This window comes from Oryctolagus cuniculus, chromosome 8 (assembly GCF_964237555.1).
Source record: "Oryctolagus cuniculus chromosome 8, mOryCun1.1, whole genome shotgun sequence".
Taxonomy (NCBI): Eukaryota; Metazoa; Chordata; class Mammalia; order Lagomorpha; family Leporidae; genus Oryctolagus; species Oryctolagus cuniculus.
Genome location: NC_091439.1, coordinates 113,530,671 through 113,536,265, shown reverse-complemented (window position 1 = coordinate 113,536,265; position 5,595 = coordinate 113,530,671). Strand labels below are relative to the sequence as shown.

Sequence of the window (5,595 nt, the reverse complement as noted above, 5' to 3'; positions counted from 1 at the left end):
TGTGTTAGGTGATTAATTTGATTCACTGACCTTAAACAATTCACTACTGATCCATGAATGATAATCTTAACTACTTTCCCCCCAACAGACAATAGAAAACTTATTTCTTTTGCCCTCCCCTAAATCTAAATGAAAGAGAATCCAAATTTGAATGGTTTCACTTCAAAGTTACTCAATTGAGGACACTGAGTAGGAAGTACAATTATTTAGTTACCTTAAGTTGCACTGATACTACCATTGTATCACAGTGCACACAAAACAAATGAGATGATAAATGCTCATACTAATCAGTTTTACACAAATAGAGTAAACTCCCTAGTCAAGTTTGTTTCAGGCCAATTTAAACATTAGCACTTAACAGTTTTATACCTGTACTTTAAGTACGGTTTTAAGTAGAAATGTCATTATTTCTTTATCTGAAGGATTAAAGGAAACAGGAACCCAGTGGCTTGGTGGTTTGGGAAGAACCCTTGGTGGTGGCAGCCCACTGAATTTGGCTCCAGCATAGTTCTGATTGGCTTGTGGCTTGACAAGTAAGCTAGGACTTGTCAAGTTCGAGTTCCAGTTTTGATTATTTGGGAAGTTTTTGTCCTTCCCTCCATTTTGCATGGTCTGTCATGAAGCCACTGATGAGTTGTAATCATGTCCTCTTTTGTCTTTTTTTTTTTTTTTTTTTTTTTTTTGACAGGCAGAGTGGACAGTGAGAGAGAGACAGAGAGAAAGGTCCTCCTTTGCCATTGGTTCACCCTCCAATGGCCGCCGTGGCCGGCGCAACGCGTTGATCCGATGGCAGGAGCCAGGTTCTTATCCTGGTCTCACATGGGGTGCAGGGCCCAAGTACTTGGGCCATCCTCCACTGCACTCCCTGGCCACAGCAGAGAGCTGGCCTGGAAGAGGGGCAGCCGGGACAGAATCCGGTGCCCCGACCGGGACTAGAACCTGGTGTGCCGGTGCTGCAAGGCGGAGGATTAGTCTAGAGAGCCGCGGCGCTGGCCCCTCTTTTGTCTTACAAACAATCTTCATCTGGGAATTCTGATGCTTGGTCTTTCGTCTGTTAAGCTGCTGTTGGTTTTACTATTTCTAGCCTGAGGGGCTGGAATGTTACACCTCTCTCCACCACCCTTCTTCAGCTTCTTCGTCACCCTGCAGTCTGCCTCTCAGATTGCGGGATGTCCACCACCTGGCCTTGTGCTGCCACGCCCAGGATCCTAGGTGTTGCTTCTGGCCAATCCTTTCCTTTGTCTCAGTCCAGAAGTTTTCATGGGCCAGTCTGCCAAGTTCAGCTAGGAGCTGAGGCCAACATCTGAGTCTCAGCACACAAGTGTGAGAGAAGTTCTAGCTACTTCACGCTCGGAACTACGGTGTAGAGGCCTCCCTCCCTTTCCAGGCAGAGATGAGGCACGGAACAAACAACCCACAAACACTGACCAGCTAGCAGCTGACCGCCTGGTGTCTCCACCCCGACGTCCGCCTCCCGCCTCTACCGACAAAATCAAAATGCGATGACTTTAAATAGCCCTTGTCTTGACTGTTGAGGAACAGTTTTTGTTTGGTTTGGTCTGGATTCAGTTTTGATTTTTTTTTTCCATGCAAATTGTTGTTCTCTTTACTTAGTATAGAGTTGGTCTTCTGTGTATAAAGTTAATCAAAAATGGATCTTAGTGGAGAATGGGACTGGGAATGGGAGAGGGAGAGAGAGGAGGGGGAGGGGTGGGAGAACAGGTGGGAGGGCAGGTATGGTGGGAAGAATCACTATATTCCTAAAATTGTACTTATGAAATACATGAAGTCTGTATTCCTTAAATAAAAGTTTTCTTTGTGTGGGGGAGTAAAAAATTTAAAGAACGAAGGATACTTCTCAGTGTGCAATGTGCATTTGACAGCGCAAGTCATTACAAGTTAAACAGGCTTGTAAATGATACCAAGCCATTCTGTCCCCAAGTGAGCACTCCCTACCTCTAAGGTCTCCTGGAACACTTCAGACCTTTGTTTGGTTTGATAATAAATCTAAGAATGAGTGATTTAAAAAAAAAAACATTGTAAGAAATGATGAACCATTGACTTTTTGTTTCTGTGAATTGTTTTCAATGCCTCGTGAACACTGGAGAACACCCCACACACAGATCAGGGTTTGCGTATACAACTCCTGTCCTATTATCAACCAGACTTGAGACCACAAGGAAGCAGGGGGCTACAGGTGAAACTCTGCACAAACCAGAAAACCTTCAAAAGGATGACGCTAAGTGCAAATGTTCATTAGAAATCCAGCATCGCCAGAAAATGCAACAGTAAGATTAGTCTCTCCCTGAGCTCTGGTTTATAAAATAGTTTCCCATGAGAACTGAAAATTTGGATTTGTAGAGTACTTGAGTAAGGACCAGCCAATGATGGCCCATGTACCAAAGCCATCTGTCACTGGTCTTTGTAAGCAAATCTTGCTGGACAACCACATGCCCAGTAGTTTACATATTATCTGTGACTGCTGAACAGCAGAGTTGAATATTTGCATCAGGGACTGTATGGCCCACAAGACCCAACATTTTTACTATCTGACCTTTTCCAGATAGTCCGGAAACTTCTAAGCTAAATCATAAAATGCCAATTTATGCTGCCTAGATCCCTAAGGAATATTTAGAGATATTAATACATGAAAATTGGCCTCAGAATTTTGATATCACTGGAGTTCTAGACGGATGCAAACACAAAATCATTTTAAGAAAAAGTCACAAGCTATTCCACATGTAATTCCCCCAGATAAAGCTCTATTGAAAGCTGAGCCTACAAACAAAGCCTATAAAACATATGAGGGAATAACACACTATGAGCAAGAAGACACCACTAAAAGCAATTAACATCCCTAGGAACAGCAGATAGCAAAACAATCAACTTAAAAACACAATAGAATTAAATATACATGAAAATTCTTAGGTTTGAAAAACAGTTAAAAAGCCACTATAAGTGGAGACGTGATGGCAGCATCCCATATGGGCTCCTGTTCGAGTCCTATCTGCTTCACTTCCAGCCAAGATCCCTGCTAATGGTCTGGGAAAAGCCCTGGAAGATGGCCCAAGTGTTAGGGCCCCTACCACCCACATGGGAGTCCCAGATGAAACTCCTGGCTCCTGAATTCAGCTTGACTCAGCCCTGCCCATTGTGGCCATCTGGGGAGTGAACCAGTTGATAGAAGACCTCTCTGTATCTCTTCCTCTCTCTCTGTGACACTGACTTTCAAATAAATAAATTAATCTTAAAAAAAAAAACTAAAAGTAACCAAATATAACCTTATACATTTATAAAATATTCTTATTTATAATAACTTTTTTAATGTTAACAGTCTGGCCCAGACCTACCTATTGTAGCCATCTGGGCAGTGAACCAGCTAGTGGAAGATTTCTCCCTCTCTGTGTGTCTCTCTCTGTCTTTCTGTGTGTGTTCTTGTGTCTCTTTCTCTCTGTTGCTCTGCCTTTCAAATAAATAAATAAATAAATAAAATCTTAACATTCAAAATTATTAATAATAGCTGTACATATTTATGGAATACAGTGTGACATTTCAGTTCATGTATACACTGATCCTGATCAAATCAGGAAAATCAGCATCTTCCCCTCTTTATTTTAGAATTATTTATTTATATGAAAGTAGGGTTACAGAGAAAGGGGTTGGTTGGAGAGCTCGCTGGGGGGTTCGTTATCTCGTTCTTTCTTTCTTCTCTTTACTTGTTCTTGCTTTACTGTAGAAAAAACCGACTGAAAGGGAATAACAGCGTCCGGTCCGGTGCCGCTCCTCTGCGAGGGAGGAGCGACAGGCAGCATCTTGACCGACTGCTCCATGATGCCGGCCCTAACATTTCCTCCTCTTTGTCATTCTTTTTTACTGGAGCCGTGGGCCTGTCTCTGCTAACTGCTCAGAACATGTACAATAGTTTGTTGTGAACCACACACCCCTCAGTGCTGGGTAACACTCCTACCTATTCCTTCAGTCTAACTCTGATTTGACCCTCATTATCCAGCCTCACTCTAACCTAGCCCCCTTCCTAGGCTCTATTAGTTACTATTCTGCATTCAGATTGACCTCTCTTGGCTTCTACATGTGAGGGAGACCATGTGGTGTTTGTCTTTCTCTGACTGGTTTATTCTACTTAACATAATGTCCTCTAGGTCCATCCTTTTTATTGCAAATGACAGTATTTCATTTTTATGGCTGAATAATATGCCCCTGTGTGTGTATCACTTTTTATTAGGCATTATTATACATTAATCTATTAATGGAAACCTTGGTTGATTCCTTATCTTTGAAATTTATACATAATTTTTTCATAGTGTGCATTTTCTACCAACTTTTTACAGACTGTGTGTGTGTGTATGTGTGTGTGTGTGTGTATCAAGAAAACACTAAAGGATGGGCATTGTGACATCACATTGTGAGTTAAGCCACCACCTGGAATCCCCATATCCCAAATGAGAATGCATCCCATTTCAGAGTGCCTGGTTAAAGTCCTGGTTCTTCTGCTCCTGATCCAACTTCCTGTTAATGGGTTCTGTAGGGTAACAGATGAGGGCTCAAATATTTGGTTCCCCGCCACCCACATGGAAGATCCATATGGAATTCTGAGCTCCTGGATGCAATGTGGCCCAGCCATGGCTATTGCAAACATTTGAGTAGTGAAGCAGCAGATTAAAGATCTCTCTCCTTTTTCTCCTTCTCTCACTCTCTCTGAAACCCTACCTTTTAAGTAGAAAAAATAAACCATATTAAAAAAAATAAAAATAAATCTGCATTTTTATAAAGTTATTTAAGAAAACATTAAGCAAAAGAAATGACTTAAATGCAAAAAAAAATTAAAAAGCAGTAGTAGAGTTAAAGAGAGTCATTTAAGGAAGAGAGAATAAATTCACCAGGAAGATTATTACAATTGTACATGAACTTATCTGACCTTAACAATATACTTCAATGGGGGCCGGCGCTGTGGCTCAGTGGGTTAATGCCCTAGCCTGAAGCACCGGCATCCCATATGGGCGCCGGTTCAAGCCCTCGCTGCCCCACTTCTGATCCAGATCTCTGCTGTGGCCTGGGAAAGCAATAGAAGATGGCCCAAGTCCTTGGGCCCCTGCACCCACATGGGAGACACGGAAGAAGCTCCTGGCTCCTGGCTTCGGATCAGCACAGCTCTGGCCATTGTGGCCAATTAGGGAGTGAACCATCAGATGCAAGACCTCTCTCTCTTTGCCTCTCCTCTCTCTGTATAACTCTGACTTTCAAATAAATAAATAAATCTCTAAAAATATATACCTCAAAACCTGGACTAAATTTTTTTTAATTCCTAGGAAAAATAGTCAAATCTATAGTCATAGTGAAGAATTTAACATATGTCTTAACGAATGATAGGATAAGCAGGAAAAAATAATTAAAATAATAGTGAAAATATCAACAAAATAATAAACAAACCTAATTAACAAACATCTATAGAAGCCTGCACCCCACAATTAGAAAACGGATTTTCCTCTTAAGTACACATGGAACACCTACAGAAGCTGATCACGCTAATTTGAGCAGGAATTCTCAGCCAATGTGATTGAATCATTATCATCTCGACCA

The 5,595-nt window shown here is 41.7% G+C and overlaps 1 pseudogene; it reads right to left on the bottom strand.

Annotated features, from left to right (window-relative positions):
* Positions 1-363: 363 nt before the first annotated feature.
* On the bottom strand, positions 364-3,830 carry LOC100355087 (proline-rich nuclear receptor coactivator 2-like; annotated as a pseudogene).
* Between the last annotated feature and the right edge of the window lie 1,765 nt (positions 3,831-5,595).